Source organism: Delphinapterus leucas, chromosome 8 (assembly GCF_059928025.1).
Source record: "Delphinapterus leucas isolate spDelLeu-1000000601 "Yukka" chromosome 8, BTC_Dleu_Yukka2, whole genome shotgun sequence".
Lineage (NCBI taxonomy): Eukaryota > Metazoa > Chordata > Mammalia > Artiodactyla > Monodontidae > Delphinapterus > Delphinapterus leucas.
Window position 1 is genome coordinate 31,451,317 of NC_143136.1, and position 27,115 is coordinate 31,478,431.

The 27,115-nt window shown below is 38.0% G+C and overlaps 1 protein-coding gene across 1 annotated transcript in view; it reads right to left on the bottom strand.

Moving 5' to 3' along the window:
- The window catches only part of PARD3B (par-3 family cell polarity regulator beta), a 1,040,415-nt gene that overhangs the window by 881,581 nt on the left and 131,719 nt on the right, over nucleotides 1-27,115 (bottom strand). The gene's annotated exons all lie outside the window — the stretch shown is intronic.

The following is a 27,115-nucleotide window of genomic DNA, read 5'->3' on the forward strand; positions in this document are numbered from 1 at the left end:
AAAAATGTATGAGCCAAACTTACATGCATGAATGTGGCTGAATCTCAAAAATATATTGACTGAGCAAAGCAAGTTACAACAGAATATACACAATAACAATACACAGAGTCCTAAAACACAAAATTATATATCACAAATATATTACATATCCATTCTGTAAACCTCTTAGACTGATAAACTCATTGGGATGGGAGGAAGATGAATATGACTGGGGAGCAGCATAAAGGAGGTCTGAAGGGTATTCTGCTCTTTTTTTCAAGCTGTGTACTAACTACATCATACATGATTTTCCTTTTCACGCTTTAAGTATCAGTTATATTTAAATACTCTTCTATTCATGGTATGGCTAACAACAGAGGAAAAAAATATTTTTAAAGGAAAAATAGGGCTTCCTTGGTGGCACGGTGGTTGAGAGTCCACCTGCCGATGCAGGGGACACGGGTCTGTGCCCCGGTCCAGAAAGATCCCACGTGCCGCGGAGCGGCTGGGCCCGTGAGCCATGGCAGCTGAGCCTGCGCGTCCGGAGCCTGTGCTCCGCAACGGGAGAGGCCACAGCAATGAGAGGCCCGCGTACCGCAAAAAAAAATAAAATAAAAATAAAAGGAAAAATACTGAAAAAATAAATTTTCCTTGTCACAGACAATCCAAGTCCACAAGCCCCTCATCAAAAGGAATATTCCTTCAGAGAGTCGTAAGTGATAACTGTATATAAAGCCACTCCTATTTCTCCAAATATATATTGCTTTCCACCCCCAGCACCCTAAATCTTCTGTAAATGCTCTGATTTAAATCCCAATTCCAACAGTTTCTAACTATGAGAACTTGGATGTAACTTAACCTCTCTGCAGCTACGTTTTCCCAACTGTAAAATGAAGATACTAGTACTTGCCTCAGTGAATTTTTAGGAGAATAAAGGAATACACATAATGCCCTTAGAATAACGCCTAGATATAATTTAGATTTTTTTTTTTTCTTTTTTTGGTGGTACGCGGGCCTCTCACTGTTGTGGCCTCTCCCGTGGCGGAGCACAGGCTCCGGACGCGCAGGCTCAGCGGCCATGGCTCACGGGCCTAGCCGCTCCGCAGCACGTGGGATCTTCCCGGACCAGGGTACGAACCCGTGTCCCCTGCATCAGCAAGCAGACTCTCAACCACTGCGCCACCAGGGAAGCCCTAATTTAGCTTTTTGAGATAATTGTAGAAACACGTGAATCCAGGGTGCAGACGCCTGTCAAGCTCTGGCAGAGTCTCTGACACGCTGGGCAGCGAAGATGTCCCGGCTCTGACCCAGAGGACACCAGGCCGCCCTGTGTGCCTCAGGCCACTGTCCTGCCCCTCCAGTGGTTCTGGGTACCCATCGCCACACACCAGCCAGGCAGTTCCAGGGATTTGGATGTCCGTGTCATTGGGGACCATCACTTTGCCTGCCAAATGGAAGCATATTCTCCTAAAAGAATAGTTCTAAAAACTCCATGAGGAGGACCTTCAAGATGGCAGAGGAGTAAGACAAGGAGATCACCTTCCTCCCCACAAATACATCAAAAATACATCTACATGTGGAACAACTCCTACACAACACTTACGGAACACTGGCAGAAGGCCTCAGACTTCCCAAAAGGCAAGAAGCTCCCCACATACCTGGCCATGTGGCTGACAGGTTCTTGGTGCTCTGGCCAGGTGTCAGGCCTGAGCCTCTTAAGTGGGAGAGCCGAGTTCAGGGCATTGGTCCATCAGAGACCTCCCGGCCCCACATAATATCAAATGGCGAAAACTCTCCCAGAGATCTCCATCTAAACGCTAAGACCCAGCTCCACTTAACAACCAGCAAGCTACAGTGCTGGACACCCCACACCAAACAACTAGCAAGACAGGAACACAACCCCACCCATTAGCAGAGAAGCTGCCTAAAATCATAGTAAGTTCACAGACACCCAAAAACATACCACCAGACGCAAGACGCAGTCTTGCCCAACAGAAAGACAAGATCCAGCCTCAGCCACAAGAACACAGGCACCAGTCCCCTACACCAGGAAGCCTACACAACCCTGAACCAACCTTACCCACTGGGGTCAGACACCAAAAAACAACAGGAACTATGAACCTGCAGCCTGCGAAAAGGAGACCACAAACACAGTAAGTTAAGCAAAATGAGAAGACAGAGAAATACACAGCAGACGAAGAAGCAAGGTAAAAACCCACCAGACCAAACAAATGAAGAGGAAATACACAGTCTACCTAAAAAAGAATTCAGAATAATGATAGTAAAGATGATCGAAAATCTTAGAAATCGAATGGAGAAAATAGAAGAAACGTTTCACAAAGACCTAGAAGAACGAAAGTGCAAACAAACAATGATGAACAACACAATAAATGAAATTAAAAATTCTCTATAAGGAATCAATAGCAGAATAACTGAGGCAGAAGAACAGATAAGTGACCTGGAAGATAAAATAGTGGAAATAACTACTGCAGAGCAGAATAAAGAAAAAAGAATGAAAAGAATCGAGGACAGTCTCAGAGACCTCTGGGATAACCATTAAACACACCAACATTCGAATGATAGGGGTCCCAGAAGAAGAAGAGAAAAAGAAAGGGACTGAGAAAATATTTGAAAAGATTATAGTTGAAAACTCCCCTAATATGGGAAAGGAAATAGTCAATCAAGTCCAGGAAGCACAGAGTCCCATACAGGATGAATCCAAGGAGAAACACACCAAGACACATATTAATCAAACTATCAAAAATTAAATACAAAGAAAAAATATTAAAAGAAGCAAGGGAAAAGCAACAAATATCATACAAGGGAATGCTGAAAAGGTTAACAGCTGATTTCTCAGCAGAAACCCTGCAAGCCAGAAGGGTGTGGCAAAACATATTTAAAGTGATGAAAGGGAAAAACCTACAACCAAGACTACTCTACCCATCAAGGATCTCATTCAGATTTGACGGAGAAATTAAAACCTTTACAGACCAGCAAAAGCTAAGAGAATTCAGCAACACCAAACCACCTTTACAACAAATGCTAAAGGAACTTCTCTAGGCAAGAAACACAAGAGAAGGAAAAGACCTACAATAACAAACCCAAAACAATTAAGAAAATGGTAATAGGAACATACATATCAATAATTACCTTAAATGTAAATGGATTAAATGCTCCCACCAAAAGACACAGACTGGCTGAAGGGATGCAAAAACAAGATCCGGATATATGCTGTCTACAAGAGACCTACTTCAGACCTAGGGACACATACAGACTGAAAGTGAGGGGATGGAAAAAGATATGCCATGCAAATGGAAATCAAAAGAAAGCTGGAGTAGCAATTCTCAAAGCAGACAAAACAGACTTTAAAATAAAGACTATTATAAGAGACAAAGAAGAACACTACATGACAATCAACAGATCGATCCAAGAAGAAGATATAGCAATTGTAAATATTTATGCACCCAACTTAGGAGCACCTCAATACATAAGGCAAATGCTAACAGTCGTAAAAGGGGAAATAGATAGTAAAACAATCATAGTAGGGGACTTGAACGCCCCACTTTCACCAATGGACAGATCATCCAAAATGAAAATAAATAAGGAAACACAAGCTTTAAGTGATACATTAGGGCTTCCCTGGTGGCATAGTGATTGAGAGTCCGCCTGCCGACGCAGAGGACACGGGTTCGTGCCCCAGTCCGGCAAGATCCCACGTGCCACGGAGTGGCTGGGCCCGTGAGCCATGGCCACTGAGCCTGCGCGTCCGGAGCCTGTACTCCACAACAGGAGAGGCTACAACAGTGAGAGGCCCACGTACCACAAAAAAAAAAAAAAGATACATTAAATAAGATGACTTAATTGATATTTATAGGACATTCCATCCAAAAACAACAGAATACACTTTCTTCTCAAGTGCTCATGGGACATTCTCCAGGATAGATCATATCTTGGGTCATAAATTAAGCCTTGGTAAATTTAGGAAAATTGAAATCATATCAAGCATCTTTTCCAGCCACAATGCTATGAGATGAGAAATAAATCAAAACTACAATGAGGTATCACCTCACACCAGTCAAAATGGCCATCACCAAAAAATCTACAAACAATAAATGCTGGAGAGGGTGTGGAGAAAAGGGAACCCTCCTGTACTGTTGGTGGGAATGTAAATGGATACAGCCACTATGGAGAACAGTATGGAGGTTCCTCAAAAAACTAAAAATAGAACTACCATATGACCCAGCAATCCCACTACTGGGCATATACCCTGAAAAAACCATAATTCAAAAAGAGTCATGTACCACAATGTTCGCCACAGCTCTATTTACAATAGCCAGGACATGGAAGCAACCTAAGTGTCCATCGACAGTTGAATGGATAAAGAAGATATGGCACATATATACAATGGAATATTTGTTACTCAACCATAAAAAGAAACGAAATTGAGTTATATGTAGTGAGGTGGATGGACCTAGAGACTGTCATACAGAGTGAAGTAAGTCAGAAAGAGATAAACAAATACCATATGTTAACACATATATATGGAATTAAAAAAAAAAAAAGAAATGGTTCTGAAGAACCTAGAGGCAGGACAGGAATAAAGATGCAGATGTAGAGAATGGACGTGGGGACACGGGGAGGGGGATGGGTAAGCTGGGATGAAGTGAGAGAGTTGCATGGACATATATACCTACCAAATGTAAAATAGATAGCTAGTGGGAAGCAGCCACATAGCACAGGGAGATCAGCTCAGTGCTTTGTGACCACCTAGAGGGGTGGGATAGGGAGCGTGGGAGGCAGGGAGGTGCAAGAGGGAGGAGATATGGGGATATATGTCTACGTACAGCTGATTCACTTTGTTATACAGCAGAAACTAACACACCATTGTAAAGCATCCAATAAAGATGCTAATAAATAAAGTTCCTCTCTGGAAACAAACAAAAATAACAGATAACAGAGATTAAAGAGATAATAACAGAACACATATCAATTAACTGTATGTGACTTTAACAACTTATAGTATATCACCTTTATTAGAAAAACTTTACTATTCCCTCAAATATCACTTAATAAATTAAATATACACAATGAATTATTTAAAAGGTAATGAAAATCAATCTAGTCTTTTAAAGCTCTCATTTATTTTTCTTTGTAAAGTCCTTTGTCATCATTATTTTGGAAACATAAGAGGAAAACTACAGGCGTTAAGTGACTGAACAATTGCTTGTTTTATAATACTGAGCCAAAGTCAGTTATCATATATATGTATATACGTGTGCATGTATATGTATACTTATATATAATTTTTAAACCTTAAGGAAACCTTGAGAACTAGTTGTACTGAATGAAATAAACTGGTTAAACTTTCTATTACTCAGTCATAATGACAATATCAATGCTAAATTTAAAAATTTAGAGAAATGACTTGCTTGATTCTATAAAGGCATTGATTAAAGGCACTTGTAGCAGGTCAAAGAGAAGCTCCTCTAATCTAGTATCCTCCCCCTTTTCATCATCAAAATCACTAAGTCAGGCTTCAAAATCCCCTGGGTTTCAATTTCAGACCAGAAGTTCAGCACTTAAAGAACTGTTGTTACATTTCAGCTCAAGAGTTTTCACTCATGTCAGTGACAACAGATGGAGGGAAGAAAACAGAAATTAGGCACCAATAAAACAGTATAGGACTCCATACGCATTCCAGGTCCCCAACTCAGAGGATGGAACAAAAATCTGTCTGTATAAGCAATCCAGACTCTTCTAATGGGATAACTGCTTAGACCGGTAATCTATGACAAAGGAGGCAAGAAAATACAATGGAGAAAAGAGTCTCTTCAATAAGTGGTGCTGGGAAAACTGGACAGATTGATATTAGAACATTCTCTAACACCATACACAAAAATAAACTCAAAATGGATTAAAGACCTCAATGTAAGACCAGATACTATAAAACTCCTAGAGGAAAACATAGGCAGAACACTCTTTCACATAAATCGCAGGAGTATTTTTGGATCCATCTCCCAAGGCAAAGGAAACAAAAGCAAAAATAAACAAATGAGACCTAATTAAACTTAAAAGCTTTTTTTTGCATAGCAAAGGAAACCATCAACAAAACAAAAAGACAACCTACTGAATGGGAGAAGATATTTGCAAATAATATGACTGATAATACGTTAATATTCAACATATATTGATATAAACAGCTCATACAACTCAACATCAAAAAACAAACAACCCGATTAAAAAAGGACTGGGCAGAAGAACTAAATAGACGTTTTTCCAAAGAGGAATTGCAGATGGTCAACAGGCACATGAAAAGATGCTCAACATCGCTAATCATCAGGGAAATGCAAATCAAAACCACGATGATCCCAAACTCTGTAACTATCCCTTCCCCACCCCAACCCCCCATTTCCCCCCTGGTAACCATAAGTTCGTCCTCTAAGTCTGTGAGTCGGTTTCTGTTTTGTAAATAAGTTCATTTGTATCATTTCTTTTTAGATTCCGCATATAAGGGATATCATACGGTACTTCTCTTTCTCTGACTTACTTCACTCAGTATGACAATCTCTAGGGAGTCTGGGATCAACAGGTACACACTGCTATATTTTAAATGGATAACCAACATGGACCTATTGTACAGCACAGGGAACTCTGCTCAACGTGGTGCGGCAGCCTGCATGGGAGAAGAGTTTGGTGAAGAATGGATACATGTATGTGTGTGGCTGATTCCCTTTGCTGTGCACCTGAAACTATCACAACACTGTCAATCGGCTACACTCCATATAAAATTAAAAGTTTTAAAAAAATAAACCACAATGAGATATCACCTCACACCTGTCAGAATGGCTATCAGTGAAAAGAACACAAATAACAAATGTTGGCAAGGATGTGGAGAAAAGGGAACCCTCATGCACTGTTAGTGGGAATGTAAATTGGTGCAGCCACTGTGGAAAACAGTATGGAAGTTTCTCAAAAACTAAAAATAAAACTACCATATGACCCAGCAATTCCATTCTTGGGTATATTTCCAAAAACAAAACAAAACAAAAGCACTAACTTGAAAAGACACATGCACCCCAATGTTCACAGCAGCATTATTTACAATTGCCAAGGTATGGAAGCAACCTAAGTGTCCACCAACAGATGAATGGATAAAGAAGCTGTGGTATATATATACACAATAGAATACTATTCAGCCATAGAGAAGAATGAAATTTTGTCATTTACCATAACATGGATGGACTTTGGAGGGCATTATGCTAAGTGAAATAAGTCAGACAGAGAAAGACAAATACTGTATGATATCACTTATATGGGGAATCTAAAAAATACAACAAACAAGTGAATAAAACAGAAAAGAAGCAGACCCACAGATACAGAGAACAAACTGGTGGTTACCAGTGGGAAGAGAGAAGTATAAAAGGGCAAAATAGGGGTGGGGGAAAAAAAGGATTACTGTGTAATTATATGAAATCATATTGTGAAACTTCTGAACATTGTAAAGCATTATAGAATGTAAAGAATCTTTCATTCAGGGCTTCCCTGGTGGCACAGTGGTTGAGAATCCACCTGTCAATGCATGGGACACAAGTTCAACCCCTGGTCTGGGAAGATCCCACATGCCGCGAAGCAACTAAGCCCGTCCACCACAACTACTGAGCCTGTGCTCTAGAACCCATGAGCCACAACTACTGAAGCCTGTGCATCGCAACAAGAGAAAGCACCACAATGAGAAGCCCTCGCACCACAACGAAGAGTAGACCCCACTCACTGCAACTAGGGAAAGCCCGTGTGCATCAACAAAGACCCAGTGCAGCCAAAAATAAAATAATAAATAACAAAAAAAAAAATCTTTCATTCAATAAAAAAATGAAAAAGACAAAAAAATCAATGATGCTGATCCAACTTCTTAAAGATTAGGAAAGAGCAAGGGAGATGCCCAGGGAGATTGAAAGACTCAATCAGAATCACTCAGTTATTGGTAGATAGAGCCCATATAAGTACCCAGACTTTGACACACACACACCCATCTAAATCTCTACCACATGAGCCTACCTCACATTCTTCAAATGATTTAAAGTACAGTTTTTAAAATTTTTACATTTTTAAATTTAAAAAATACATTAAAAAAATACATCTCAAAATATAGACTGGTCTAAGTTTCCAGGCAGAGCAAAGATTTTGACCTTGCTTTAACAGATGTCAAGGGACAATGCCTGTTCTAGAGTAAGGTTCAATGTAACAAACAGGACTTTTTCATAATCCTTTTTCCCTCTTTTCAGAATATGTGAAAACAGTATTTCTTATATCTGCAAGAAATTGAACCATATGTCTTTCCAGAAGACAATTTCTTCCCCAAATATATATAAGGTAACCAAACATTTAAGGTCAACTTAAGAAGGGAGACCCTGGTTACTTTTCTAGTAGAATTTTTCTGAAAGCTTACTTTAATATAATAAACACAAGCCTTAAAAAGACAGATCACTCTGCAAGTCAATAAAACTATAGTAAAGTTTCTTTTTTTTCTATTTTTAGAACAGGCTTATTTTCCTCAAGGTGTTAAAAATATTTATGATTTCTTTAGCCTGTTCAAAATAAAAAGATGAAACTTTAAAAATACATTTCCTGTTATTCCTCAATCACTTAAACATTTAAAATTCCTTAAAGTTAATAATTCCTTCGTTAGCGAATGCTTATTCTTGAGGCAAATCTAAAATTCTAAGCACGCAAATGTATAATGACCCTTAGGGTAAAGTTTAGCCTATAACTCCATAATATTCCAATCTGGAACTTTTTTATTTGGTCTGATTTCAATTATCTTAAGATGACTCAGTGTTGAACCCCAGAAAATTGGGACCTAACCTGTATAGACATGTACTGGATAACTGAGCACCTTGGACATATGACACCACTACAGAGAGGTCACTGGCTTTACCAGGCACTAAGCAGATGGTCCACTGGGTTCAACAGCAGCTGAACTTCAAAGAGAACTAAGACAGCATGTACTGTGATACTGTAATCTGGACATGATAGAAGAGAAAGAGAGAATAGTAAAGTAGGATAATAAAACATACACAAGGTAAGACTAAAGATCTGAAGACTGCTCCTTTCCAAATGAGAAAATCCAATTCTGGAATAACACAAGTTGGCCTCAAACTCACAGAAAATTCCCAACAGTCTGGCAAAAGTTCATTTATGTGTTCCCTCTTGTTCACTTTTTTGTTTGTTTGTTTGTTTTGCGGTACGCGGGCCTCTCACTGTTGTGGCCTCTCCCGTTGCGGAGCACAGGCTCCAGACGCGCAGGCTCAGCGGCCATGGCTCACGGGCCCAGCCGCTCCGCGGCATGTGGGAGCTTCCCGGACCGGGGCACGAACCTGTGTCCCCTGCATCGGCAGGCGGACTCTCAAGCACTGCGCCACCAGGGAAGCCCCCTCTTGTTCACTTTTTTCTCCATGTGAAACACTGTAATAAGCTCTGCACCTTGTGAAAAAGATTTTATTGGTTATTCACATGATTTAAATCCAAACCTGAAAGTTCTCAAATACTATTGGTACAGTACCAAATTCATGGGGCTATCATCCAAGCGTTTCAGAACACCATTATGATTCTGGAAGCTGGATTTTTCTTTTTCCTTTTATGATTAAGAAAATATAGAAATAAAATACAGCAAGAGAAATGCAACAAACGTATTCGCACATTTTCTAAGTATCTTGCCCCACACCATTACTTCTATTTCAACTGAGTTTCAGCTATCTCCTGTATGTGAGGTATAAAATGCTAAATTAGAAAAGCTCATCCACCAGAATAAGATTTTAAAAAATTTGTTTGTTCTTAGCTCCAAAAAAAGTTGGGAAGAAATTTTATTTTATCATTCAATAGTCCAGGTATAATAATTAAAGGACTTAATAAAGATATTTTTTAAAATTTGCACAGAAATGACTATCAATATAGAAGATATTTGATAACAGCTTCTTGAAAGAAATACCACAATGAAAGACTGTAGTTTCTGACCTCAAACAACACTGAAAACATAAAAGGACATGCCATGCCCTTGAGGAGCCATTTTAACATACAAACTGGCTCTGATATAAATCTATAAGAGAACAGGTTTACACCAGACTTTGGAAGTTAATCTCTAGAAAGACAAATAAAAACTAAATTATCTAATATTACAAATATATAAGGTTCTCAGAAATAGAGAATTTTTAGGAATATTTTATATAAGTGAAGGGGATAATTATTTCACTGTTAAAATGATTTGATCATTGACTTCCCAAGCCTGAATTATCTTCATCTGTGTCTACATTCTAACGCTGGAAAACAATTTACGAAATCTAATGACCAAAATGTTTAAGTACATTATTTATAATGTTGAATGCAAAGGAGCATGTTATATGTGTTAGTTCTATATAAACAATATAGAATTCTTCCATAATTACAAGTCATATATATCAAAAATACAAGCGTATGCACTAAAAATCTGTCTTCATAATTAGAATTTCTTTTTACATAGTTAAACAGGTTTGTTCAGTTATAAAAGGAGAGTTCCTCCTCTCAGTTCAGGGACTTTGAACCTTGAGTTATATCCTAGACCTGCTGTGGGTCTAGCGTTTTGACCAGGGTGATGCTGACCATGAGATGAAGTTCCTTAGTGGGTCCCTCAGACTGTCCTCTCAATGCCCCATGGACTTCAAACTCCAGGGTCTCTATAATGAGCCCCTCAGCATGGAGCTTCACAATCTTCGATATGGAATACTTCCAAAGTGAAATGAAAAGACCAAAAGATCACACTCATAAAACTGTTTCTCATTAACATTTTTAAAAATTGTAATATTAAGAGTTCATTATGTAGCATTTAGATTGTGCTCACTGGAGATTCTGAAATCAACTAGCACAAATCTCCACCGATAACGGAAATTCTACTTGTTAAACTGCATCAATATTGAAAAGTGGATTATAATCCTGTTTGGAAAATACAGTCCATAAGTTTTACACACGTGCACACATGGAAACACAGAAAAGAGTAATAATTCATTTGTTTAGTCATAACTCATTTATAATAAATTGTAATATTTCACAATTGTACTAATTATAATAATTCATTTGTTTAATCATCGACCACCTACTACATATGTCTAGGCATACTGCTTGGCTTTTGGGATAAAAATATAAATAAAATACTAACAAAAGCTTCAAGAATGTATCGAATTTATGGAGAAAAAAAGAATTAATTATAATAAAATCAAAGAGCTGTAACAGAAGTTGCCTTAAAAAGTCTCCTACAAACTTCATTACCTTCACTTGTTCCTGACCCCTCAGACTTTGAATCATCCGCTGATTTCACAATTTAAGCTCCTCAATGCCAAAGGAATACATTTCAGTCAGCAAGGATAAAAAAAATTAATTTGTAGTCCTACTCTGGCTTAATCTACTCTGGATCACCATTCAGGCTGCTGGGTGTCACAGCATGTGCACGTAGGGAGAACGCACAGAAAGGCGGCGATGAACGCTCTCCCACTTCCCCACCTCAGACACCACAGCAGCTACCCTAAATGCACCCCTGCTCAAAAATACCTGCTATCTTTCACCTCTTAAATACCTTGATCCTTCTCAGTTATGCCTGCAAACCAAAACATACAGTGCAAAATACACAGGTCCAAGATGCCTTAGCCATTATTCCAACATCCAAAGTGCTCTCAAAACCCATTTGGGTTTTTCCTTTGTCTGCTTCTTATAAATTTGGTACAAAATATGCTGACTGGAGGAGGCGATTTATCATCTTTATCCTGCTAAGTGTAAATATGTTTTGCAAGAGCAATGTCATGTGTATCATTATAGGGTGCTGCACCAAACCTATGGAGGGGTACTTAGCAGACGATACATGCATTCATTACCTTCCTAAAATCCGAACAGTTTCAATTTCTGAAACCCATCTGTCTTTAAGAGCTTCCACATTGTGGAATTCCACAATTCCACAGTTTTAGTTCACTAAAACTGTGATCAAAGTCATCGCCCTAGACTTCTTCCTACACATCTCCAATCTTTCTTTACCTATCCAACCCCACTTATATTTTCTCCCATCTCTGAAGCAAAAATGTCACTCCAGTCAACCCTAATCTGGGCTGGTGACCACACTCCATGTTTCTGGAGTCATATTCTCTCACTCTTCTCCTCATTTGCACCTGGTCTGCTTCCTCTCCACTGTCCCTCGTTTCCTTCTCAAACCTTGATGGATTTTTCCCTAATCGTAAATAAATTTTACCCTTTCAAATACATGCAAGCCACCCTCTCTCTCCTTTTCTTCAAAATCGCCTTTTAAAAAAGCTCAAGGGGCTTCCCTGGTGGCGCAGTGGTTGAGAGTCCGCCTGCCGATGCAGAGAACATGGGTTCGTTCCCCGGTCCGGGAAGATCCCACATGCCACGGAGCGGCTGGGCCCGTGAGCCATGGCCGCTGAGCCTGCGCATCCGGAGCCTGTGCTCCACGACAGGAGAGGCCACAACAGTGAGAGGCCCGCGTACCACAAAAAAAAAAAAAAAGCTCAAGGTCTGTCTTCTGTCTTCATTCCACCCATTCCTCCAAAGAGCTTTTACTGAACACTTACTACGCACTGAGTACTCAGAATGAAAATATGATCATTGCTGAAGGACCTCATCGTGTCCGTTTGGTAGGGGAGAGAGGTGGAGATGAAGGGACAACTGTATACAATTACCATATAATGCACGTTGCTGGTGTTCGGCCAAAGAGCAGAACCCGCTATTCCCCACACACTTCATTGCTTCGTCTGCTCGTTTCTCCTACTCTTAGCAAACTACCATGACTGACACGAAATTGTCTTTTTCCCAAATGTAGAGATACATACTTTTTTTTCTTCCTCCCCAGGCTGGTATCTAACCAGTGCTTTGGATAAGATATTTAATAAATATCTATTAAGTAGAACATTATACTTGCTTATTTAATAGCTTATTCTATTCTATAGTTATTTGTATTTTATTGTATAGTTACTTTATTTGTACTAAGTATAGAATAGGTATCTGTGTGCTTACTATTAAAATTTTATATGACTAGTATTTCAAGTGACTTTCATTCACTGCTATTCTCAAATGTCATGTCCTCAGAAGAGCCTCCTTTAACTACTTTGTTAAAATGCCCTTGCCCCTAACCCCCCATTCTCTATTCCTTTACTCTGCTATGCTGGTCTTTATAGCACTCACCATGCATGGCTTGTTACATGAATGCTGCTGCTTTGCTACTTGTCTCTTTTCCCCCTCAAGAATATAGGCTCCATGAAGGGAAACACTTGTCTTTACACTTCCCTCATAGCACCAGTGCCTAGCTATAATAGGTACCCAATAGCAAACTTAATGAAAATAAGCCAAGAATAGCATCTGCCATGCTCAGAGCATCCCTGAAAAAAGACGTTGAATCTCAGGGGAAGTAGATGAATAATTTTCAATTTATTTCAGCCTTCCTGCATTATATTTGACAGTGTTGCATGCACTGTGCAGTTTTTCCTCCCACTTTTGTGCCAAAACAGCTTAACTTTTTAAGTGTCTATGGTCCAAAAAACATTAAAATTGGGCAGCTCTAAATACTACTACATACTACATACTGTTCTCGGCAGTAATTAGTACTCTGGTGATGAAATGTGCCTCTAGGTTCAAAATTTTATGTTTTGACAGCTGGAATCTTACCAAGCATGAAATGAACCAATAAAAAATTCTTTTTTGTTATCATTCTCTAAGCATTAGGAAAAAATATATTCTCAAAATCTAACAGTAGTAATCTAAGAAAAGATAGTAACCCCCTCAGATTCAAAGGGAGAGTTTTCAAATAAAGAAAAGATAAATGTAAAATCTCATAACTAAAAGCCAGGAGAGCAACTTCTATTTAACAGGCAAGTGCATCTCAGTCACCTCAATTAGCAAAGCAAGATAAGATGCATTAAAATCTTCACGACAGTCAAAAATCTCACCAATAGCAGTTTCATTTTCCATCTTTAACTCTTTGATGATCACAGTATTTTTAATCATCTTGAATGGTTCTTCATAAGACTGTTTTTATGTAAATATAGTTTTCCCCTCAATATCCTTGTCTCCCAAAGAAAATAAGCGTGACCCTGACGATATTTCAAAAGCTGGGCTAAGATTTCACTTGTATCAGTGTATATCATGTGTTTTACCTGAAGTAACAAAAGCTACAACCTCAAAGTTTTTACATAAATTGAAAAGTCAAAAGCTTTTAAGGTACTAAGCATTCCTACAAGTCCAAACATATTCTCAAAGATACCTGCATTATTTTATTTAAAATTAAAAACACTTATATGATGAAAAGTTCTGAAGATGGACAGTAGTGATGGTGGTACAACAATGTGAATAGACTTGGTGCCAGTGAACTATACACTTCAGAACTGGTTAAAATGGTAAACTGTTATGGGATGTTTTACCACAATAAAAAATTCCCCTTTATGAGCTAACTCTTTAACTTGAAAATCAATTTCCTTACATTTTCTTCTGAAACATTTATGCTTTATCTGAAGGGATTTTACAATTCATTTCCTAAACGTATGCTCTGACATCATAGTAACAGGTTCCAACGGGCCTTTTTGATATTTGGCACTTATTCATTAACTTCCTCGAATTTTTAAGGAGCCAAGAAAATTGTCAAAGAAATTACTAGAAATGTGCCTTACTTTATGGCATCAAATTTACCACCATGAAATATGAATCTTCTTCTTCTTTGAAGTAAAACAGGACAAGCTAGGTGTTATGCAGGCATGATCACTCACAGTATGTAGTGGGACATGAGGTGGAGTCCAAAAGTACCTCAGTAAGTGATATTGAAACTGTACCCCTCTGAAATGAAATCCATGCTTATAAACTGGTTACTTTTTCATGATTAAGCTGACGAGTTCTGAACTTTTAACCTATATGGGTTTCATAATTACACAGCTTGAAATCCTCATCAGAAAATCCGTCTGCTCCTGAAATTCAAATCATTTTGTAATCTTGAATAATGCATGGCAACTCTACAGAAATTAAAACATTTCGTACAAGAAATTCGCAACCTTTTTTTTTTTATTTTTGCAAGAGCATAAAGTAATGGAAATAAATTAGTTGTCACTTCCCTCAACTCCTCAGCCCACCCCCTTTCCCCCACATGTCCCATCTCTTTAACAATGTTTTACAAAAACTACATAATGGGTGTGGATTCATGACACAAACACCTTCTACATGAGCCAGTGCAGAGATAATTGAGTTCCAGAAAAATACCATGAGCATGGAAAAATGAACTCTGTGTCTAAAGCACAATGGTTAATAACTTGGGCTTTAGAGATCTGAATTTGATTCCTGACTCAGGCACAGGCTGGCTCTGTGACAGTGGGCAAAGTCATTTTCCTACGATATCCTCCAATTTTTACACTTAAAATATACCTTGTTTTTAAAATTTGTCTGTAGTAACTACAGTAATTATTAACCACAATTATTAACCAGAATTACAGCAAAAACTCAAACAGAAAGCAAAAAGGATGTTAAAAATCCCCAAACAAGCAGAGAGCACTACGTTGACATTACAAATCACCTTTCAGAGAATAAACACGTAGAAAAATAATGTGTTAAGTCAAAGAAAAGCATATTGCTGTATCAATTTTGTATGACATGTACTTAACATTTACATTTGAATATGTATATAAAAATTTATACGCCCATTTTTAAATTATAATTACTTCTACTAGATGTGATTTCAGATGATTCTGACATTCTTTGTATTTTACTGAATTCTAAATGTTTTTAACTTAACAAGTATTAACAGTTTTAGCAGTAAACAGTTTTAAGTAATTTTACAACAAAGGAAAAAACCTACAAAGGTGCCTCTTCAAAACTCCTATGTCCTACCACCTTTTACTCTTAAAATACTGTTTGTCTTGACACTATCTGTGTGTCACTCAAATGCAACAAGCAAGTCACATATAAAAATTGTCTGGCCTTAGACAAATTCTTAAAGCACTTAGACTATACTTCAAACACTATAACCAAGACACTGGCATTGTCCCAAAGTAAATGGTGAAGAGTATGAAGCGGATGCCAGGTTTTATGCATGCTTGCAGATCCAGATCTAATGGACAGTGAAAGGAGATATTTTAAAACAATGATTTGGCTGAAGTATTAATCAACTAGATGTCATAATAAAAGATTGTGTGTCAAAACTTCAGTCCATGGCTGCATTCCTCTCCTTATATGGAGACACTATCAAATTTTTTAAATATGTTATTTCTTTCATATAAAGTATAGTACTGTTAAAATGGTGCTCAGAATATTCCAGACAATTATTTTCACTGTATAAACATTAAATTTTCAAATAAAGCTCTAACTAAAATTTTTAAAATCTCTAAACCCCGAATTATCATGTTTACTTTTGGTGACATTAGGCCATCAGACTCTATTGTTGAATAAAAGAAACATTTTTCCATTTAAGAGGAAAATACTTAGTTTTGGAAAAATCTAAGCAATATGCTGAAATAAATTACCAGGAAACAGTCTTCCCTAAGTATTCATTTCAATAAATCTGGGGCTCATTTTCAGCTTCGGACTTCCAATGAACAGCAAAAGTTTAAAGAACAGTATCTCAGGATGTTTAATATTCTACTTTTATTTGAATATTCATTTCAAATAACAATGTAGCAAGAAACATAAAAGTTCTAAGTTTTCGTGAAACATGCCGACTTGATAAATTTTCTGGTTTTGTGTGTATACACAAAAGATACTAAAGTTTAAAATTAAAACTTGGCCAACCAAGCATTCCATATATTCATGCATTATATGAGCACAAGATTCATCTCAGATTGAAGCCTCATGTCAAGTGCAAAACATTTCGCCCATTATGTTCAGTCACTGCAGTTACATACTTAACTTCCTTAAATAGTAGTTTCCACTTGGGGAAGAGACATCTAAATAGTTTGAGTGTTTATGACTTTGACACTAGGTCTCCCTAAGGAAATGTCAACATTACTTTATCATTTTCCGCTATCACTTTCTTATTCATATTATTCTTTGTTGCTTTTTTTCTTTTGATGCTTATCACAGCATTTCTTTTTTCCAAGTCATCAGCACACTGAAACTGCAAATTATTTTTCTAACCAGTCACATTCATTCCCCCACCCCCAGCACATACACAACATTCTTATAAATCTGTCTGGAGTCTTCTCCCTCATTTAGCCTTCAGTCTTCCTAAAGACACCTAAATAGTCCATGTAGTCTGGGGAAAAGGGCAAGTTCTGCAGCTTGCTCAGAGAACTCTGATTATAACTGCCATGTAGCTCCTTAAGAATGATCATGATTTAAATGTCAATAGAAAGACCACTGTTTTTATACTACATGGATATGAAATGCATTGACTATATCACAAAAAAAAAATATTCCCAATGTCCATGCTCTGAGCACTCTCACTGCCTTAGTGACAGAAAAAAATCCCCATTTGGCCCCATTTAGGGGCTCAGGGCACCTTGGCAGTCTCTGTGCTGCCCTTGCTACACAAAGGTACCTCTTTAAAACCTGGGTAAGGGAAAGGAGGAGATGAACCACACATCAGGTCAAGGCCCCCATCTCTCTCCAGATGATTTGAGAAAACTATGATAAATACCAAAGGTCTTCACGGCTTAGGGGAAGCTGGAGTATCACCCACCTTATTGTCTCATGCCATTGGAGAATTACTTAGATTACTATACTGCACTCCAAGTTCTGGCAAATTTCTTAAACTGCCTGAGTTTTGTTTTTTAATTTGTTTGCTTTAAATATTTGCTTCAGTTTCTTGATGTAAATATTGTATCTAGTTAAAGAGAAATCCCAATATTTCAAGATTAGCACCAAATGTTTATTCCATGTTGTTAAGATAAAAATTAGGAAGACTAGATCAAGAAAAGATTCCTGGAAAAGACAGCCTTTGTGTTCCTCTGTAAGACACACAATCGACTTAACTACTTAAGTTTTAAGTATCTAAGAAAGCCAAAACCAGAACTCTTCTGATTTCCTTATCCCTAAAATATTAGCTGTGCATATATACTTTTTGAAAGAATTAGTAAAGTGAGAATTATAGGAAACATAAAACTGATAGTTTAATATCATGAATTATTTCCTTCTAGGAAAAATGTAAACAACAATCATGGGTAATAAAGAACTTAAAGTAAGAAAATATAATTCTCACTAACTGGAAAAATTCCCAATTAATATCGCCTATTCAATCAAAGTCAGGCAAACCAACTAACTGAAATATACATTTTAACCTTAGGGGTTTAATTCTTTCACCAACAATTCAAAAAATTCTGAAAGGAAGAAACCAAATAACTTGGCATAACTATGAAATAAATTAAGACAACTTTTCAAATTCAACATATATAGAACTAAAAGAGGGAAGAACAAATACACCCCAACCAAGCAGGAATAAAAAAGTGTAAAAATGGAGCCCAAACTCCTATAATTGTGGGTAACAACTGGGAAACTTTAATCTGTGAGTCACAGAAAAATGTAACTGAAACAGGCTTGAATATAAGGTAATAAGCAGCTCAAGTAATTGGGCGTCCCAATTAGGATGGACTTCAGAGTTGACTAAATCCACTGGCTCAGAGGCCATGTCCCTGAGACCCCCTGGGTGTTGGCTCTCCTCCCATGATGGTTTCTACCTCATGCTGGAAGCTGTAGGATTGCAGTGGTTCCAAGCCTCAGAATAGGACAGAATTCAGAGGAAACTTCTCCCACGTGATAAAAAGAGCTTTCCCAGTAGGCCTCAGCTTACCTCTCCTTGAGCATCTTTGGCCCAAACAGAATCACATCACCATTCTCAAAGTACAGTTGACCTTTGAAGAACAAGAGTTTGAACTGTGCTGGTCCACTTACACGTGTTTTTTCCCCCTAGTAAATGTACAGAGAACTTACCTGAACCACAGTTGGTTGAATCCTTAGATGTGGAGCCACAGACACAGAGGCCAACTATGGGACTTGAGAATTGATGGATTTTGGTATCTGTGGTGGGTCCTGGAATCAACCTCCCCCAGATACGGAGGGATGACTGTAATCACTGGTACAGGGAACTGGATCCCAGATGAAGGCCCACAAGACTCACCCTTAGAGGTGGGTGGTCGTATGAAAAAAAACCATGTGAGGAAGAGACAGACCTAAACAGAACTGGAGTTGCCCTAGGAAGGAGAGAGTAGGAATGGATGCTGGGTAAGCAGACAACACTGCACAATCATCAGCTACATAGGCCGACCCCGTATTTCTAGATTGAAGCACATGCCTCATAGGCTCATAGTTGGCCTGTAGATGGTCTAAAACTCCAAACCTAAAAGAATTCCTGGCAAATGTTTGCTCAACTGTTGCTTATATAGTCTCAATGGCCAAAAGTCCATGCTTTATAAAGCAGCACACGCTTCACTGAGGAACTATTTGTGACATGGAGCTGAAATATATTTCCTTAAAACTTCTTTGGCCCAACTTCTTGGGACAGCAATAAGTGAATTTATTCCTTCTTTTCTATGATCACCCAGATATCTGAGGACAGTTAGCAGGCTCCCTTCAATCTTCAAGTGCATCCAGGTTCTGCAACATGAGGCAATTCCAATAAATCACCCCAGAGCTTTGTAAAATTTGTATTTAAAGAATGGGCTACTTTGAACACCACATGATATCATGTTAGGTTCATTTCAAACTTATACACAGTGGCTCCACTCAGCTAGCCATCTAGAAAATCAAGTTCTCACCCTGTTATCAATTACGGACTATTAGATTCTTCAACTTTTTGTCTATATACAGCTGCGTATTTCGCATTGGTGAGCTATGAGAACCATCTCAAATCATGTTGTCTTGCAGTCTTTCTGGTCTGCTTATGGTTAAGAATTATGTAAATATGTGTGTTTCACTTGTAACGTATTTTGAATTGAGATTAATCAAGATATTAAATACGAACAGGCTTCTGTGCTATTTTCCTCCTCTGATTAAAGTCTGCACAAGGAGGCTTTCTTCTTTATTGCTAAGGAAATGTCACTTGATCCTTCAAAATTGATTCATAACATCAAAAGAAGGGAAGCTAAAAAGAGAACTTAAAGCAGCAAATATAAAGTTCAGTAATCCTGCCGAAACTCTGAGTGAAGCTTCAATATTCATGATGGGGAAGTGTGCTTCATATTTAAACAGAAAAATATATACTTATAGGACTTTAAAAAGCTTCAATTAAAAAATTTAAGGAAATTAAACATCCTTATTTACTAAAAATTTATCTGTAGACCTAAGTCATCTGTAAATGTAAATGTAATTTGAACAAGTACCTCAATACAAGTGTTATAAACATTAATGTGATTTCAAGAGCAGCCCCCCAGAAGTCCATTACAATGTAGCCGATTAATAAGATACAGTGAGTTTGAGCGCCTGGAAATAGAAGAACCAGCAAGGTAAAAGGTTAACTAAGAGTTTGGTACAGAGCTATTCCCATGAAACTGCTGAATAGATAATATCTCTTGGTGAAAATACCAAGGAGCTAGATAGTTGCTTAAGCTTCATGGGCCACTTGTCAGTACTGAGCATATATCCCTGTTGACCTGTTTCATTTTGTTTCTTAAATCATGAGATTCCAGGTATTCAGGTGTTTTTCTTTCCATAGCTTTATCTTATTTCTTGAGATCTCTCTTACCCTAAAACAGACACACCCCACCTCCTTCAAAGAGGCACCTAGATCCTTTCCATTTTAAGAAACCTGTTAATCATTAAGAACTAAGTAGTGAACACACACACTCAAATGTTATCAAGGTTCCAGAATCGCGGAAGGTCTGGGAAACTGTCATTATACTGTAGTTTATGCCTTCCTTGTGTGTTACTTGGAAGCTCTGATATCTTTGCTTCCCACCCATTAAATTTCTAAGGGTAAATTCAATCTTCCTCCTTTTAGTTACCTGTCTCTCCCTGTTATTCTCACCTCTGTCCTCTTTCCTAGTGAAAGAGGTCCCTTCCCCCTCATTGAACACCTCACTGGATGACAAGAAGAGAAGACTGTTCTCTTTTACCCATAACCAGCCTCCTTCTCCTTCCAAACTTCTCTCCCATTCCTCTCCTCTGGCTCACTGTTCTTACATCATGGCAAGTCCCTCCTGGACTACAAGTAAACATTTGCTTAAATACCTGCAGACAGCTGCTACAGTGAATAAGGGCATAAGTGCTATATTCGCTTGGTACAACATACTTCAAAGTGTTACCAGGTACTTAATTTCATTTGATCCTCCTACCAACTGTGTGTGGTTGGTGGGACAGCAGTAGATGATTTTTAAAATGAGAAAAGTGAGGTTGAAAGAGGTTAGAGTAATAATATGAAAAACCTGGACTCCAACTGCCAAAGCCCCAAGCTCTCCCACATAACACTCTAGAATATTGTTTTAGTAAAGCTGATCTCAGCTAGATACTCAGGGGACGCAACCTGATTAAATCGATACACACTTACCTATTGATGATGTGGTGCTCAATCAGTACTCAGAGGCCTCTATCATTTTTCAAAGAGGATGTTTTATAACTTAAGTAGCTTTGTATTTGGTGTAATTTCAGGTACCTTAATGAGATTGTCATTTGTACGTTATATAATCAAAAACAGACGTATTTAAAAAATAATAATAATGGTCACATAACTCTTGCGCACAGATACACCTACACAAACAGCCTCAAAAGAAGCTATTGCAAGAGAGAACACTAGTAGAACTGGGTCCCATAACATATGGCTAGAGGCATGCTGTAAAGAAAGAAATGCTCATTGATTTTTTTTTAGAAACACATTTTTAGCTCTAAGGAAAGGATTGTTATAATCTCTAGTTTTATTGCCTTTTTCCCTCCAAATTTGAAGTTTTACACATATGTCAAAAATTTTCTTATGTTTTACTTTTGACTGTACTCAAATGCCTAGCTAAATTAACAGCACTATCAAGCTTGATAATTTCTTTCTAACCCCAGTGAAAGCTTTGCACCACAGATGTGCACAGCAAACAAGCACACTCAGATCAAGTATACACACTCCCCACACACACACATCTGCACAGAGATTCTCTCTCTCATTCACTCACACACACACTATTGTTGCCAACCAAGAAAGTTGCAGAAGGCACCAGGCCATCACCTGGAGTGGACACAGCCATCACCTGGCTTACTTGGCTTTCAGTTACTCTCTCCCAACACCATTTGTCTTTGCCATAATAAGGTCACAAAGGCATTGATTCCAAAGTGCTCCTCTGGGATTGAAACATGCCTACAAACTGCATCCTAATAAAACATTTAAAAGACACAACATAGTTTGGTGGAAGAAAAAAGATGGACAATTAAACCTTCAATTCCAGTTATAACTATCACTAACTGAAATCAAACATGTTTATTAAACACCAAACCACAGGTAAGAAGTCCAGGTGTTAAATATTTGAAAAGACTGTCCCAATCCTAAAGGAGTATACAAGACATTTGGAGAGACAAAACTGAGACTTAAGAAGTTAAACCATAATAAAATTCTTCAGAATTTCAAGATGGTAATGGATAAATGTTACTAGGCAATAATATATTTTTTAAAAGACTGCTCAATGATTTCTATAAAATCACAGGGTGACAGAGAATTCATTCAGAATTAGTTCATTCAGAATTAGTCTGCAAACAAACTAGAAAAAAATACAATTTGACCTGGGTCTTGAAAGATTGCTAAGAACTGAGCAGCAGGAATACAGTCTTTACATGTATAAAGAATTTTATAATTTCCACTGTATTTTCACATACAACTTCTCAACCTTAACAAAGACACTGTGGAAAAATTTATCATTAATCACTCATTTCATCAAGGGAAAAAAACTAGCATTTAGAGCAGTTAAATGACTTGCTCAAGACCTGAAAACATTTATACATATACTTATTCACTCAGTTCAGTTACGAGGTACCAGGCACCTGGAACAACAGCAGTGAACAAAACCCAAGACCCTCTCCTCGTGGAGCTTCCATTCTATAACATACAGAATAACTCTTGGACGAGCAGAGCGTAGGGCAAGGACACTCCAGACCAGTGGAACATTAAGCAAGCCATGGAGCAAGAAAGCACGTGGTACCTAAGAGACTAGTCAGTACAGTAGTTTCTTTCTTGTTGAGATTTGAGAAGGTTGAGTTTGAGGAAGATAGTTTGGAGGGATTCTGAGACCTCTGAATACAATGTATTGCCATGAGCTTTAGCCTTGCTTTAGTATACACTGGAAGGAATGGTATCACTTAAGCAATACTTTAAGAATAATGTAATCGACATTAATAACAGTAGTAATATGTTCATTATAATAGCACCTAACACTTATTGATGACTCACTACAAGCCAGGTACCCTTCTAAACACTTCATGTATTAACCTGTAAAATTAGTACTATTTTAGCTCCAAGTGCCCATGAGGAAACTAAGGACAAGAAGATTAAGTAAGCTGCCCAAAGCCAACAGATAGCAGAGCCAAGAGATGAACTGACTCTGCCTGTCCAGAATCCAAACTCTCAGCCACTCTGTGTCCCAGTGCACCTGTGGCAAAGAATAGTTGAGGGGTGTAGAGGGAGAGAAAAGTCTACAAATTCCTTATCAACTAAGTAACCCGGCCTGAGACTTTTAGATTTAAATGTGGTAGCTGCAGACATGCAAAGAGAGGAACATGAATCACGTTAAAAGAATAAACTGGATTAAATATTTTTTAAATAACTGCAAGTTCAAGCCTGGAAGACTAGGAAACGATGCTCTTATTGACAGGAATAAGGAAGTGAGTGGAGGACACCAACTTGGAGCAGGAAATTGAGCAGTTTTGATCCGAACCAGATGTTATCAGGATCCCAGGGAGGAAATGCAGAACTGGACTCAGGAAAGAAATCAGCTGGAAATATGGAGCCCTGTGAACTATTCTTGGTTCAGATATTTCTCCTTTGCAAGATGATGGGGTTAGGGTACATGACTGCTGAGGTCTCTTCTGGTTCTATAATTCTGTAATTTTGTAATTCTATAAGCAGAGAGTACTCTTTAAAAGTTTAAGATGGAATTTCTTGGTCAAGATAATCCTTTTGGACTTCTGCACTTATTTCTGAAACATTCTCCGAACTTCCTCCCAAATGTGCTTTCAAAACTTCAACAACTGTGAGCCAAAGAAAAACAACCCCAAAATACCATATTCTGATTTGTTAAAAATCAAGGGCTTGAAATAGGTGTTACTCCTTGAAATGGGATTTTAACAGGCAAAATTAGGATTGAAAAATGAAGTAATTAATACAGGACTTTTCTTTTAAGGAGTCTAATTTAGAATCCCCTATCCCCAGAAAAACACAATACATCTCAAATTGTTCAACTACATACTGAAAAAGTCATATACTTTATTACCACTAGCCAATAACCTTGCAACCAGTGAACAGGAAGATGGGAAGAAGTCTAAACAAAAACTGAGTTTTTTACAAATGCAAAGATTTTGCTTTCGCCCTTCTAAAACTTACAAAAGCATATGTAATCATCAGTATGGGTGGTGACCACGAAGAAACGACAACCACTAGTTGAAATATAAACCCTGGTTGTACTATCCACGACTGTGTCTCTGGGTTGTACTAAAAATACAGTAAAAATACCTCATCAGGAAGTATGTCCTGTGAGCTGGTTTCTAGATAGCCGGGGACTCCACAAGAGGGCAACAGAGTGTTCTCAGAAAACAATGTGGGCTTAAGGACTGAGTGTCTGGTTTTAGGTCACTAGTTCACTGTGCAAAGCAGTCTACAGTTCAAAACCACATTAGGTCCCTGAATGCTTCTTGTACTATCAAACAATATGTCCTGATAAAAGCATTCTCATTTTAAAATTAGTCATATTGGCACTTCCAGTTCTCAAATATTAATCTAAATGTTTTATCATATCTTCCTATAAAACTATTAAACAATGTAATAACATTTAAACAAATTTAAGGTTTTTTTAAAAAGTTAAAATGTACTATAAAATAGTTCGATATTTTAGTATTTAAATTTTAAACATTTAATGGTTAAATCATTTAAACATTTAATGGTTAAATCAAAACACACAGGTAAAAACTGCACTTCTTATTATTGATGTAACAGTTAACATTTGAGTGCTTAACTATATACCATACTGGACTTAAAAGTTTTTATAGTTTATGTAGTTTTCCTACACTGACCCTGTAAAACTAACTTATGTCCATTTTACAAATGGGTAAATCAAGAGTGAAGAAACATGCCCAAGCACACATAACTAATAAGGGATAAAGCTGAACTGAAACTGTAATATCTGAGGACCAGATTTCACAGGTGACCCAGGGGGCCAACCCGCCCTCGCTGGAGTCCAGGAAAACCACTGGCACCTCTCCAAAATGAACCCCTATGATAGTCAAAGATAGAAACATTCTCCCTATGCACTTTACCACATAATTTTACTTTCATATGTTTAATAAAACCATGGCAGTAATCCAGTTTACATAATAGAAGTTATACATTGCCATATTTCAGTATTGTATTGCAATTGTGTTCTACAACCAACTCAAGAAATAATAAAGACAATTAACTAGGAAAACAATCATTAAACAAGTTCAACACTCAGAGGTTCTCACACTTGAAAAATATGAGTGAACATTAAGCGTTGCAGTGGCTCATGAAGCATCAGTCTTCAGATTTCTTAGGGCCTTTACACATTGCAACGAGAAACTGACGAGCATTACACGGCTCTTGGGTATGGCACTGAAATGACTGCCACACAAGAAAGACAATAGCCTAACTACCAAAATGTTTAACATCCAGGGCCCCAAAGAGTGAAGGCTCACCCAATAAATTAAGAATCAATTTGTGATAGATTTTGGGAGGAATGCAAAGAGCAATCAACTGATCTGAAGTATATTTTCCTTGTCCTACAGGATATTAAAAGCTGAGTTAGTATTAAACTTGAGAAGACCATCATCACTTTAAAAGTTTAAAATAGGATAAGGGACAGTGTATGACCGCCCTATTGCTGCTATAACAAATCACCTCAAACTTATTGAATTCAAACAAGGCAAATTTATTTTACAGTTCTGGAGGTGAGAAGTCTGAAATGGCTCTCATTGGGCTAAAATCAAGGTGTCAGCAGGGCTTTGCTCTGAGTACAGGACAAGCTGTTCCCTTGCCTTTTCCAGCTTCCAGAAGCTGCCTACATTCTTTGGCTGCATTTTCAAAGCCAGCATTGTCCAGTTGATACTTTCTCACACTGTATGTCTCTAACCCTGACTCCCCCGCCTTCCTCTTTTATTTATAAGGATCCTTGTGCTTACATGTAAATATTCCAAGATAATCTCCTCATTTTAAGGTCTTTCACTTAATTACATCTTCAAAGACCCTTTGCTGTGTAATATAGATACTCACAGGTTCTGAGCATTAGGATGTCTAATGTCTAATTAGAACATCTTTGGGGGCCCTCCCTACCGCAAATAGCACAGAATATGGTGTCCTGCATATAGTGCACACTATATATGTGAAACTGCACGTAACGGTTAGACTCCAAATGTATTCTACTAGTCCATTTGGAATTAAACTGTACCTGTAATCCAGATCCTGGAAAAGGAGCTACGAAAGACAGCAACAGGGGTAGAACTGGCAGGGCTTTGCACTAAATTAGATGCAGGATGCAGGCACAGAGAGCTGGAGTTAACCATGCATGCATGGCATACTAGTTCTGAATTAATTTTGTTATTCTCCATAGTCCTATTACATATCTTTTCTTAACTATGGTGGTAACAGTGTAAAAGCAAATTCGTGCGTATTTATGATTGATGAATTTTCATAATTAGAAATCACACATACAGGGCTTCCCTGGTGGCGCAGTGGTTGAGAGTCCGCTTGCCGATGCAGGGGACACGGGTTCATGCCCCGGTCTGGGAAGATCCCACATGCCGCGGAGCGGCTGGGCCCGTGAGCCATGGCCGCTGAGCCTGCGCGTTCGGAGCCTGTGCTCCGCAACGGGAGAGGCCACAACAGTGAGAGGCCCGCGTACCGCAAAAAAAAAAGAAATCACATATACAAACACCAAACACACTGCCTTGGCATATTGTAGAAGAACAAAATAGAGTGTGAAAATTTAAATTCTAAGTTCCAGAGGCT